Source organism: Sphaeramia orbicularis, chromosome 15 (assembly GCF_902148855.1).
Source record: "Sphaeramia orbicularis chromosome 15, fSphaOr1.1, whole genome shotgun sequence".
Lineage (NCBI taxonomy): Eukaryota > Metazoa > Chordata > Actinopteri > Kurtiformes > Apogonidae > Sphaeramia > Sphaeramia orbicularis.
Genome location: NC_043971.1, coordinates 14457628 through 14472865, shown reverse-complemented (window position 1 = coordinate 14472865; position 15238 = coordinate 14457628). Strand labels below are relative to the sequence as shown.

Below are 15238 nucleotides of genomic sequence, written 5' to 3'. Positions count from 1 at the left end.
TACAGACACACTTAACAGAGACAGTAATAAAGGGTTTCTTTGAACAGGAAGACCTTCACACACAAGAACACAACAATCACACACTTGTACACACAATATGACGCAGAGCGGCACCTTTTTCTGAATTGAAAAGTTTAATTTGAGGTGTGTGCAGTCATAACCGCCCACACTGCTACACACACACACACACACACACACACAAAAGATGAATACATTGCATTTATCTGAATACATAAACAGAAGCCACCTGGACACTTGTATTTTTGTGTGCACCGTCTACAAAGAGGTGTGTGTGTGATGGTTTACATGTATATGAGTTCTATTAATATGCAAAATGTTTCTGTGTTGAAATAATAGCAGAAAGGGCTTCAAAGCTGACTGGAGATGAATTGCCAGGGAAGCAGCTGTTGGCCTAGTTAGCAGCCCTGTCCTTAACACAGGACCTCTGATCACATACACTGTAAAAAAAAAAAAAAAAAAAAATCTGTAATTTAACAGAATTTTCACTGTTTATTTTGCAGATTTTTCCTGTATTTTTAAGATACAGGAAAATATCAATGAAACTACGAAAATAGACTGTGATTTTTGCACGTCAAATGTAAAATAACACGAAAAAACTGTGAATGACTGTAAAATTTCCATTTTTTAAAAGAATTTTTTTTCTTTTTTCACAGAAAAATACAGTTAAAACACATTTGCAAATGTATCGTAATTTCACAAATATTTCTTTTCTATTTCTGAGATTAAAATGTTAATTTAAAGTTTAATACTGTAAAAAAAAAACTAGATAAAATTACTGACAATTAACCGTAAAAGTATTTGTTCTTTAAGTTTAACAAGACTTGTTTGTTAATTGAGAAATATCTTGTGTAATTACAACAAAAATGTTGAATAAATGTATTTTTGTGACTGTATAACATGTATAAGCACTGATAAACTGTCCAAATACAGTTTTTATCAGTGGATTGTACGACTAAGTCTCATTGAAAATTATTTATAAATATATTTATAGGTAATTTGATTGTTTTAATACATGTAAATATTCTTTATTAAATATTAAAAAGTCAAAAAAATGCAAAATCTCTTGTAAAGTTTGGCCAAAAACTGTATTTTAATTATGGAAAATTACCGTATTTATATGAGACAGTTATTTTCCGTTATTTTACAATATTTTTTCAGCACCCCTGCTGCCGGAATATTACTGTTGTTTTTTTTTGTTTTTTTTTACTGTTTTTTTTTTTACAGTGTATGTATTACACAAGCTCGTGCACACGTATACACACACATACACACACACAGCCCATGTACTTGCACATGACCACATGGGCTGCCAGCTTCACCCTAACTTTGTCAAAGACCTTTACCGACTCCCTGACCATCTCACCGTTACGTGTGTGTGTGCTTGTATTTGCTCATCTGGGCTTCTATGTGTTTCCCATAATCCACCAGGCCCCCAGGTCAGCATTTAATGACTTTTCTGCCAAATATTGCACCTTCCTGACCCATTTCCTCATAAAAAAGAGGCTCTGAATTTCATGTCATATACAGTAAACCTGCACCAGGAGAGACTTTATGTGAAAAGGGCACTGTTTTTGTCACTGTGCATCGTGAATCAGAGGGCTATAAAAGAAAATGAGCTGTTGTTTGGTCTAATTAAGATTCTGTGGATTCGTTCAGTTCGGCTCACTGCTGCAAAATCTATTCCACCCACAGGAAATAAATAATAATAATAACAACCGTATTCTGGAAATGCAAAACCAGATGAAGAACTGCCTCCATCTGGACGACTAAACATCTTTACATACTGTATCTACCTACAGTTTCTGGGTAATGTATTCCATGATTATTTAATTTAGGCTGGCAATGAACAAATTAATAAAAAAAAAAACAAAAAAAACTTTTTACTAGTATAAACTTTATACTTAACACTTTCAAGTTAATTGATATCTTGAGCAGAATTTATTCACTGATTCCTGCATTTTGTCTCCATATTAAATCAATCCCTATATCATCTATGATTTTTCTTGTAAAATTGCAATTCACCATCTCCTTTTTTGTAAAAATATTAACTTGTATTTGTTACTAATGATAAAATTTAGAGATCTTCATGAACCTGTGTGTTATGTTCCTCTAACCTGAAGTTTCTAGTGTTGCAGAAATATTTTCTATTTCTGTTTCATACAAATATGTGTATTTGAGATACTTTGGTATCTATTTTATACATAATTATTATTTAGTCATTTTTATCTAGACTGAGACATACATATGTACTTATCCCAAAGGAAGCTCTGTGAGCTTTCATACATACATACATACATACATACATACATACATGACACAATGAACAAACATATGTACAATAGTGCAAATAAGGATAGAACGGTAGTGCAAAAAAAAATGAAAGCAATAGCAATAATAAGAATAAAAGTGACATAGTCTATAATAAAAGGACACAAACAGAAAAATAAATAGCTAGCCTATATAATAAAAAACACAATAAAAACACAATAAAAATGCGATTAAAAACACACGAGGCAGTCAGACCAGAGGCACTAGCCATATGTATTTATTTTTATTATTAGTGTTGTCACTGTTATTTTATTAATGTACATATTATGTTAATACTGTATGTGGCAGATGACTTTTGGGCATTGAATGTTGAATGTTGTATAAGACAATTGAAAAATGGCAGTAAAATTTAAACCATGAAACATATAGACCTATTACTAAAAGAACCTATTTCCATCCCTTTAATCAATATCTAATTATCTTTGTTCCACAAACATCTAAACCGGACTTTAATTAGTAAATGTGTAGCATCTCATAACTTTCATTACAATTTTAAACATGAATCTATGAGTTTTACTTGTCTTTAAATGTATATCATTCACATCTGATCTCTCCTGCAGTGTTTCATACTTATCTTGTTTTACGTATATTGAAAAAAAAAAAAACTAACCTAAACTGTGCTCTGTATGTGGTCAGCATAATCAATAAATAAATCAATCATTGTAAAACCCTATTGGTTAACTGACTATGTCAATTTAGAAGCAACTCCGTTTTAATGCATCTGGTTGAATTAATGACACAGTGTGCATGAAATCAGTCTTTTCTCCCCTTGAAGAATTTACTTGTCTCACATTTATTTTATTATTACATTGTGATACAACAGAATGTATGTGTCAGGTAAAATGAGTGAAATAAGTGAAGCTTTGTAAGATGTTAATGTTTCTGAATGAGATGACAAGAAGTGAAGGTTTTTTTTAGACAAACTGTCATGAGTCTTAGTATAGTATAATAATCTGTAATTTTTTTTTTTTTTTTTTTATAGTTAATTAGCTTCATTAAATAAAAGACATATCGACCAAGTGTTTTATCCTTCTTTATCTAATTGTTTAATGTAGATTTCCAATGAGAATACGCAACATATATTCCTTTGTTCATATCGTTAGCCTCATAGCATAATTGCTTAGGTCATATTTTTGGCCAAATTGTGATATCTGTGTAACTTTAACCACCTAACAGTGCTGATTCATTTTTCATCATAGGCTATGATCTGAAAAAAATATGACTGGAAATTATGGCTCATGACCCCATTTTAACATCGCAAATTTCTGGCGACCGCAGACATTTGAAACAGAGACTTTCTTTTTTTTTTTTTTTTAGCTAAAATGCATTTGTTTTCAATCATGTATTAGTTTGCTACACTATGTTGCAAATACAGGGAAATTTTAGATGACATTTAGTCTATATAATGTATATTATTGTGGATGGAGGCAGAAAAGCCAGGTGTAGATTACTGCACAAAGTGAGAATTTGATTTTCCTTGGTCAGGATATGTACAGTCAGTCCAGCTTGGATTTACAAGGCTGACAATTAATACTGAACAAACAAGAACTCAAACTATGAATTATGAAAGAGCTGCAGCATCTGAAACTGACCACAATGAACACTTGAAAGATAAACAGTACCACAGTGCTTCAGTTTCAGCTTCAGTTTGTCTTTTATGGATTGGGATTGTCTTTGTCAACTACTATATATTTTTTTATCAGCAATTTTTTTTTTTTTTTCAAGCAATTACTAGAAGTTTCAGGTGACCCCATTTGAATTCCAGGCGACCCCACATGGGATCCCGACCCCAGGGTTGAAAAAACTGACTTATAGTATCTGGCCAAATATCTGTATTTAAAGATATTTGTTGATGTTAAAAATATTTTTATTTGTATTGGCCACTATTTGTATTGGCATATAAGTATTTTGTATTTTCACCAGTGCCAGTCGTAGATATTTATCTGTTTGTGTTATATTAAAGATTTTTATGCATGAATATGTTCATTGAAAGATAACATAATGAAGGGCTGAAAGACATTGATAGTTAAGTGATTTGTACTTGTGATGAAGATTTTGTTGTTAATGGGGGATAAATAACAACAAGAACAAAACAAGTGGTGCCAAGCACAACAAACTCCGCCCCTCGGGGCTACACCGTTCATATTACAATATAAATCCACTATGAATCTCAACCCATTGTTGTCCTTGTCTCTAGTTGAATGTTTGTTTATATTAGGTCTACGTTTAAGTCTTAGTGGGTTCATGTTGTGTTTGGGTTTATGTTGAAATTGTACATTGTGAGCAAAGAAAAACCAAAACCAAATTCCTTACATGTGTGTGTTCACATACTTGCCCAATGGAACTGATTCTGATTCAGATTATTTGGTGGAAAAACCTTTTTTAGACACAGTTTTCATATGTCTTGCCGTGCTCTACATCACTTTTTTACTTCAGTGTCTGTTCTTTATTTGACTCCTGGAGCTAAAATGCAGCAGCTCAGTTTTTGTTTGATGCACAGTGACTGTCCATCTTCTGGATCTCACTCAAGTAGACTGATTTTTTTTTTTTTTATAGGTTGCATTGAACACCGTCTCATTTTTCTCTGTACATTCAGAAGGACATCTCAAAGCTTGTATTTCACCCATTATAAGTATATGGAAAGATCTTTAAAAGTCATAACAAATTAGAACTTTGACCTACCATTCCCAAAATGTTATGACATCTATTCTGGGTCAATGGCAGTTTATAAACCCAGTTTGGTATGAATTGAACTAATAGTTTTGCTGCTTAACCCTTTCATGCACGAATTATGAGAACCTTAGTCAAGATTTTTTTCTTCAGTGTTTAGCCATGAAAAACACAATGTGATCGAGTTTTTTTTTTCTATGGAGTTACAAAAATATCCATGCATTTAATTTTTGAAGTAAAGAAACGTGTTTAAAACCCAATATCAGAGACTGATATGAAAACAAGGAAAAAAAAACATTTTTAATGCCACTAATCTGATGTCTTCTCACATTTTAACATATTCTAATGCTAGTAATTACTCACTTCATGGAGATAATATGCAAAAAAAAAACCTTCTTGTCTAACAAATAACAATTGATTTACACTCAAACATGTTAGTGCAGATCAGGTTTATCAAGAACAGCAAAGTTACAGTAATGATCTGAATTACAGTGTATGGGATGGAGCATAAGCGTCCACTGTGTTGGCTGATATGGAACTAAAACAACATAACCCATTAATATACAAGAGAACAGCTGGAGAAGAACTGTCCACTGGAGTGGACAGTGCATGAAAGGGTTAAAGTGTTAACAAACGAGCAAACAAACCAAACCAAACCAAAAACAATACCCCTTGCCTCCTCTTCAGAGGGTGGGGTGATAAATCTACAGGAAATAAGACTGGCGTTGGCTATCGAAATGTCATTTTAAATATAATTAATGGTATTTTTCTGTGAACGGTGCAACTGCTGCATCCCTGCAATCCTTAGTAATGTCTCCCATCATTGTGATCGGAGGCTAAACGTAGCCACATTCACACACACAATATGCTCAATAGGAACGTCCCTGCACATTTGCTGACACATGCATAGAGGTGAATTTTATGCTGGAGTTCAGAAACTGTACAGGAGCGAATGCTTGAGTCCACAGAGGGTAGATCAGCTCCTTTCACTGCTCCAGTCAAACTTCTGTTAAACTCCTATATCTCTTTCCTCTTTATGGGGTAAGTAAACTGGGAATAGGCCTGTTTGAACTGAGTTACACTGAGATAAAACTGGAAAAGAAGACACTACTGTTATACCACACACACACATACACACACACAAAACGCACACTGTGAGCGTCTTGCAGGAAATCATGTCATCGCAAGTTCAGCTCGGAGCAAACACCCACATACTGCATTCACCATATTCCTCTTTCTGCTGCTGTCATATGAATATTCCCAAGGTAATGTAACAAAACAACTTAGTTACTGCAGGGTGTTCATTTATACAAACACATCCTTACAGTAAAAACATGTGCAGGGTACAACAGACTAAAAAGACGGAGATACTGAAGAGTATGTTTGTGCAAATTTGGTGAAATATGTTAATTTCCACCAACCTATCTATGCGACCTATTAGTCATTTATCATCACTCTTGATTGGAGTGTAGATGCATCTTTGCGAAGTTGTAATTATTGCAGTGTAAGAGCAGCAGAATGTTCTAGGTGGTATCTTTGCAACATTTATGCATGCTTGTATATTTGTATGAATGTACGTTAATGTCTGTTGGTATTGGATGACTGCAGTTTTATTTATTTATTTATTTATATTTTTCTAATCATTATTTTATTTATTTATTTATTATGTATTTATATTGTTTTATTGTTTTATTTGTATTTGTTTATTTATTTATTTTATTTATTTTCATTTTTAATTATTTTTATTATTATTATTTTATATATTTTTTAATTAATTAATTTATTTATTTTTAAGCCAATAGTAGTGCTCATTGCTCACTGCTGCGACTGTAGATGAGCAAAACAGTGGCACAAAAACCTCAGAGTGTGTATGATCATTATTCGTTTAGAAATGATGATTAACTAATATCAACACACAATTAGCTCCTGGTAAAAAAATGCTCCAACATTAACCATCCCTGCAGTGGCCACTAAAAGACTGGAAGTCCTTCAGTAAATTCTGGGCTTGTTTTATTGTGTGCAATGGCAGACCTGCTGCTAGTAACGATATTAGCTGCTGCGGAAGTAATAAGGCAGAAGTGTCCATATAAGTGTCGAGATCCATAATAATATTCATATGATAAATATAAAAAAACATAAAATAGCAGATTACGTACAGCAATAAATGATATAGAATAGATGAACTTAAAAGCAAGCAATTTAAAAGCAAATATATTATAAAAGCAGCAAGTAAAAAACAGCAGAACGAGCAGCAAATCTGACAACACTAACACTGCACGAGGACATTGTGTTTATTGCGCGTGAGAGAATATTGCACAAAGCTTGAATTTTAAAGTTTTGGATAGCGCCTGCTATTAAGAACCAAGAACAGCTACTGTAGAAACATGATAGGTGCTAATGAAAACATAACTATGAATATTACATTCCATTTCTATAATTACATAATCCTAAACCTCCCCTAAAATCTCACTCACTGGATGTTTAATTCACTTCGGAGGAGTTGATCATTTCCCTTATGTTGACATTTAGGTAATTAACTTTAAGTCCTACAATTTGAGGACATTTTATTTTTGCAAATCATATGAAATACACATATCCCAAATGAAAAATCAATTGGATTAAATTATTTAATTGTAAAGTCACCCTTTAAGACCATGTGTAGCCTTGAAATGAATTAAAAGTCCACTAATATTACTACTTATGGTAAGTTTTTGAGTAAAATCAGCAATTGTGTTCATGTTACAAACTATTAAACAGCATTTTCCCCAAATTCCAAATAAAACGTCATCATTCGAAGCATTTACTTTAAGAAAAATGACATATTAAGTGTTTTCAGAGCTTAAACAATGCAAATAAAACATATTCATATTCATTTTTTAGCTTACTGTCCGACAGGCCGTAAGCTATTGTCGTCGCCGTCTGACGTCTGTCGTCCGTTACAAAACTTTCAATCGTCTTCTCAGAAACTACAATTCCGGTTGACTTCAGACTTGGTATACAGCTTCTTTATGATGATGTCAGCAAAAGTTAGTGAAATTATTTGGATCCGGATCTGATTCTGGATTTGGTGCGACTTTGAAAAATTTCCCCATTATAAGAGATAGGAAGTGGATTGATGCAATAACTCAGTAAATAAAAATGATAAGTTGAAATTTCTCCAGTCCAGCCCTGATGGGGAGATCACCAAAACATAATGGCCACATGCTGATCAGGATCTTCTTCTGGATCCGGGAACATACGGAAAATTTAACATGGGCTGTTATGGGGAAAACATTTCAATTGTCTTCTTCTCCGAAACTACAGTTCTGATTGACTTCAAACTTGGTATACAGCTTCTGTAGGATGATGTCAACACAAGGGATTGAAATTATTTCGATCCGGATCTGATTCTGGATTTGGTGTGACTTTGAAAAATGTTCCCATTATAAGAGACAGGAAGTGGATTGATCCAATAAATCAGTATCAATGATATCAAGTTGGAATTTGAATTTTTTACAGATCTGATTGGAATATGACCAAAACATGGGCTATTTCTGTAATATAATAAATACACAGAACTGGGTGATAATAAATGACATCTGGATACATTTCCCAAAGCTTTTCATTTGGCCGGTAAGCTACAGTGCCATTGGTCCTATTTTTTACTTCAGTGTCGGTGCTTTATTTGACCCCTGGAGTTAAAATGCAGCAGCTCAGTTTTTGTTTGATGGACAGTGACCGTCCATCTTCTGGATCTCACTCAAGTAGACTGATTTTTTTTTTTTATAGGTTGCATTGAATACCGTCTCATTTTTCTCTGTACATTCAAAAGGCCATCTCAAAGAAACTGTCCGTTGTTTTATTTGTCTTTTCCACAAATGAAGTCCATAAATAGCATAAAAAATGAGTTCAGCTGAGTGAGGAAAAATGGTAAAAAAAAAAAAAAAAAAGAAGAGGAAAGATGGCTCTGAGAGGACAGAAATAGAGAGCCATCAGTGGAGAGACAGACTGTGAGAGGAGGAGGAGGGATGTGCATGATTTTCCCAGAGCTCCTCGCAGTGGTCCTGAAAGACGCAGTGACCTTCAGCTTGGCACATCGCTGTTATGACACATCACCAAGGTAAATACTCAGTGTTCTTCAAACACACACATACACAGCCTGCGTCAGTCTGTCAGCATGCGTCACACACACTGTTAGTCGTCCCACAGTCCTCTATTGAGTTACAACCCTGAAGTCTCACTGCTGCACTTACACAGCTAAATACATAGTTTGTCTCTGTTTGGGTAAAAAAAAAAAAAAAAAACGGAAGTTCGGAAACACAGGGTTTCTGTTATATACGCCACATGTAGCAGCCGCGGCCTGAAACTGGTTATTACGGCCTTTGCGTCACGATTATATAAAATGGTGTATCAGAAGGTTGCGTTATGACTGTGCATGACTGTTTGAACCATGTGTATGTATCAGCAAATATCAGCCAATACTGACATCTGTCTAATACATCCCTTAAAAATACAGCATGTGTCACACTGGTCTACAATATAGAAAGTGAAAGAAAAAAATCCTTCACAAGCTGGCTATTTCATGTTGAGACCTATTTTTGGTTATGTAGGGGAAAAAAAATCTTTTTTTTTTGATTAGTGACAAAATAATCTTAAATTCCAAAGAAGCCATGCTTAAGCAGAGGGTTAAATGCTTTCTTTCAGAAATTTCCATTGGTTTAGCTCATTTGATTAATTAGTGATTTAAAAAAACATGTTTTTTGAGAAAAGTGAAATTCCCTACATAACTGGCACCATCTGATATTAAAATGCTTAAAAAAGCAATTCACACCAATTTTTCAGACAAAATGATTTTTAGAATGATAAAAGGGTGTGTAAAAGGTCACAGAACTATATTGAAAATAGAAATATATCATTGAGAAATATCATTGAGATTTCAAATTATAGCAACGATAATTAATGTTGTTATTCATTCTTAGAGAACTTTCCGAGGGACTGAATTTAGTTCATATAAAAAGTTCCGTAATTTTCTTGAAATCCTTTTTTGGCAAAAATTTTAATGGATTTAGAAACTTAAGATGTTATACTATTGAACTGCAAAAAGTTTGAAATCATTATTTCAATTCTAATTTTTTGATTCAAAGTCAATAGGCGTGTGACTTGACCCATATTTATATACATTTTCTTTACGCCTCAGAGATTAAATGTGCTAAATCTTATATATAGTTGCGGAAAAAATTATTAGACCATCAAGTCATCAAAAACAATGGTTATGCAATCAAGTTCTAACTCCTGTGTGTATCATGTGACTAAAACAGACGGAAAAGAAAACATGGAATGCCTAAAAGCACTGTTTTTGGCAGTACAATGCCATAGATATTGATGTAAGAACTGAAGTGATTTTAGTTATCAAGAAAACCATGGAGAATGGATAGATATCAGCTCTGAAATTAAACTCTTATGAGCTATTTTTGTTGTTATCGTTATATTTGTCCAAACAAATGTACCTTTAGTTGTACCAGGCGTTAAAATGAACAAGAAACTGAAGAAAACATGGGGTGGTCTAATAATTTTTTTCGAAGACTGTACTTTAATCAGATGAACTGGAAAACAAATGACGAAAGTGCTGCTTCGCTGATGTTTCCAGTGTATATGATTAAATATTATATAAGTTTACATACATAAATGTTCCTGTATAACCTTTAAACACCCAGTGCTTCTTTTGTGGCAGTTCCCAAATATTTTTTTCTTTATATTTAACCATTTTTAGGTAATTTATCACCATTTATGATAATATTCTCCTCTGCATTTTGCCTTTTTCAGTGTAAATCATGCATTTTTCATATATTTAATTCACTGGTCATATAATTAAAAGGTTATATCAAAAACAGGAAAAAAACTGAAGAAAAAAAGACTTTTTTTTTTTTTGCGAAGACATCATCAACTGAACATAAACCCAGTGTGTCCATCCACTGCCACTGATCCAACTCCATGGGTTTTACTGGTGAATCAATGTTGTAGAAGATGACGGTGTTTCCACGGTAACTACGGAGCCTCTGAACGTCCAAATGGGTCATATCTGATGACCATGAAAAGACGAAAAACTGCATTTTACACTAATTATGTACATGGAGTGTTAAGATTAGTGAATTAACAGGTATTAAACAGTTAAGATCAGTAAATGCTTTTGGTCACCAGTGTGTGTTTGGGTCTTTATTAGATGAAGATGCTGTGAAGAGAATGTATTGTATTAATTCACAGAATTTCACATTTTAACCCAAGACTGTATCTTGGAAACTTCAGCCAACCAGCATTTTTGACTTAATTTTTCTTTATTAGTGATGCCAACTTGGTAAAGTTTCACTACTTTTACTCTGGAGGGATTTTACCTGTAGACCAGCATCATCATTATCAATGTGTCAATAGCTATTTGTTATGTCAACAGGAAAACATATTGTGAGTTCTCACTGACAATCTAGGTGAAACAATTAAATGAATAACGTTAAAACTTTTAGCTGATGTTACCTTCTGTTTCTATGTTTTGTTTTGTTGTTGTTGTTAATCCCCCTTTAATAAAGAAATAGTTGAATTTTAATAACTTTCAGCCCTTCGTCACATTATGTTTGAACAGATTCACCAATAAACATGTAAAACAAATGTTATATAATATATAACAAGAGACATCTACTACTAAAAAGACATCTTAGATGCTCCTGCAAATATTGGCCAATACTGGTGTCGAGTCGATAAATCAATAGATCTCTTAAAATTACAGCATGTGCCCTCATTGTCAGTGGGTCAATAGTTATTTATCGTGTGTCTGAAGGAATAGGTGTTGTGTATTCTTAATGGAAATCTGCAATCAATTACACAAATAAGGTTAAAACACTTTGTAATGTATGTAATTTTTTATGGTTAATTTGCTTAAGAAAATAAAAGAAATATCAAACTATTAAGAAGACATGAGATGGTTTATGTATAAAAAAGTCAGTTAGTCACTTCATTCAGAACCATCCAGCCAAGGAGAGAAGGTTATGTAGATTTAATTAAAAAAACATGAAATATCAGACAAAAGAGTGCTATGGCAAGTGTCTTAGTCATGCATTACTTTTGTCCAGATTTGCTGCATTTCTAGCTTCTTTATGTAAAATGTGTGGAGTTCTAAGCTTGAGAGAGGACGTAAGTGCTGTTAGTACATCCTGTATTGAACCTCTGTCCTTCAAAAACGCTACATGATGCAGTAAAAGCCTCTTTCATTAAATCTGCTCATTAATACTAGCTGCTTTATGATATTCAAATAAACAAATTTTGGAAGGGTAGTTGATGAAAACATCTCACACATGCGACAGTTATAAATAAAGGATTAGAGATTTTTATTTATCGCACAATCTGACACACCAGTTGTCTCTAACAAGGGGATTATGGGGGGCGTTTTGGGCATTAAGGGACATGAACATCCACTCCAACCCCCTGACCCACAGGGAATACAAACTAGGACAGAAGCCAGTGAACTCGACCTTCACTCCGCCCCTCCAGACCCTCACCCCTGTGGCTACACACAACAACAAAAGTGCAGTGGTGTACACAACGTTACACTGTCATTATGGTCTTCTATTTTTAACTTTGGGTCTACACAGTCCTTTCTACACAAAAATGGGTGGAAAAAGTGCTTTGAAAAGATAAAATCAATCAAAAAGTACATTGTATTTTTTACTTAAATGACTAATTTACATGAAATTCCATAATTACCTGTCAGAATATTGTACTTTGGGTGGTTTTAGAGCAGTGGTCTCAAACATGTGGGCCAGGGGCCAAATGCAGCCCGCCAAAGGCTCCAATCTGGCCCATAGGCTGTTTTTGCAAAGTCAAAAATTCCAGTCTTGAATTTATTTAAGCAAAAAAAAAAAAATTGGCTTGAATTTAGTAAAACATGTTGAATTAAGAAAAAAAAAAATCTTCAATTAACTAAAAAAAATCTTAAATTAAGCCAAAAAAAAATCTTGAATTAAGCACGAAATATCAGTTTGTCTATTGCCACAGAGCCAATCAAATGATCCGAGTTCTGCACTCTGAAAGGTGTCCCAGTAGCTAATTTATATTCATCAAAAACCCGAGCAAAGTCCTCATATGAGACAAAACAGACTGTTTCATGTTGTTTGCCTGCATGCTGAAACTGAAAGTGTGAATAGGCACAAACCAGCTTCTAGTAACTGGTACTGAAATATTATTTTAATTTAGATAGTCTTTGTAAATTTCCCTATGGGATGAATAAAGGATCGATCGATCGATAGATAGATCAATCTCATGTCCTCGATCGATCGATCGAGGACATGAGACTTCAAACACTGTTGTCACTTTGGTATGGATGTATAAAACATTATGAAAGCTGAATTTACATTACATTTAATACATTATGCCTACACTTATAATGCTTTATTAACCTTGGTATAAGTTGTTGTACATGATCATAAACTGTTGTAATGACTTTTATAATGCATTATAAATGCATTATAATGTCTTATGAATGTGTGCTTAATGCATTATAAACTAGACCTTCAAATAAAGTGTTACCGAACACGTTAACAGTACCCTAGACTTTTCTGGATAGGCACATGGCATGTGCAATGTGGCAGCAGGGTGACGTGACAAGTTACCAGTCTACACATGATATAACGAGAGCGTTGATTGGCTCTGTGGTAATAGATAAATGAGACAGTAGTCCAAAAGTACTGTGGCAATAACCACTTCGTACATAAAGTCTATACACCCAAAAGTTGCATAATGACGTCACTGTCTCTTTCCATTTCATCTATTCTCAATCTCTGCAGATTTCTCTAAAGTGTCAACATCATCAGACCTATAGCAATTTTCACATCTTTTAACCATTGTTCAGATTACTCTTGAACAAGGTAAATATATAATAGACAAATAATAGCTGTCATATTGGTAATTTACTTCGACATAATGAAATGTAGACAGGGAAAGACTTGCTTTAAGGATGTGAAAACCAATGGAAACTGGTTGGAACATTAAACCAAAACCCATATTATACTAAAACAGCCCACTCAAAGCTGAGAATCTAAATACATGATATTTTAAGTTGATGATGATTGCCTGAACGCTTCATAAACTAGGATTATTCAGCTACAGACGGCTACATTTGTTCTGCACATTTGGAGAGGCCTTTAAATTAGGACAGACCTCACTGACCTAGTATGACGTACTCAGTCTACAAATCTTCAACTGTGACATTTAATCACTGACTCTCCTCATGAGCCACTGCCTTTTGTCTAATATTATTCAGAGTCCGTGTGTGTCATTATTATAACATGATTTAGAACAATTGTTTTTATGGCAGCAGATGACCATTCTGGCTCTGAGTACTTTAAGAAATTTCTAATTGTGCTCAATTAAGATCATTAGATTATTGAGTGATCTCGACTCTGACTCACTGTGATCATCATCTTCAAACCACTAAAGCCTTATTGATTAGAACTAGACCTCGACCTCCCTGAGACAGGAGTGTCTCATAAGTGGAAGCTCAATATCACAATTATTAAGTTGGTGATAAAAAGAAACTTACAGGTTTTTACTGCAGGGCTGCATCAAGGTTATTATCATGAATGAAAACTAACGAAATGATGAAAACTAGAATTGAAAAAATATTTTCATCAACTGAAATAAATAAAAACTATAATTAAAAGTAAACGACGATAACTAACTGAAACTGTATTGTGTGCTTACAAAACTAACTAAAACAGGTAAAAATTAAGGATAAAATTCCCTTCGTTTTCGTCTTTGTCAACGTCGGATTGATATGAAAGCGATTTATTTCGCTCTAGCAATTTTATCTACTGGCACCATACGACACTTCACAGTCCGTCACTTCTCATCAGTTGTGGTTTCCAGTCATCTTTTCATCCCCACTCTACCTGGAAACATGGAGACTAATGTTGGGAGAAAGCAGCAGAGTCCTGTATGAGATTTATTTGAATACGACAGCGAGGAAGATAAAAGATTAAAAAAAACTAAAACTAAGTGTTTAGAAAATAATGAAACTAATAAAAACTAGCAAACCTGCTCTAAAAACGAATTAAAACTAACTGAATTAGAGAAAAAAAAGTCAAAACTAACTAAAACTTAACAATAATGAAAAATCCCAAACTATTATAATAACCGTGGGCTGCATGTAGTAGAATAACTAAATTAAACATGCCTTTATTTAATTCAGAAACACATA

General features: G+C 33.7%; 1 protein-coding gene across 2 annotated transcripts in view; it reads right to left on the bottom strand.

The window, feature by feature from the left end:
* The window catches only part of ccdc85a (coiled-coil domain containing 85A), an 82161-nt gene that overhangs the window by 24140 nt on the left and 42783 nt on the right, over positions 1 to 15238 (bottom strand). The gene's annotated exons all lie outside the window — the stretch shown is intronic.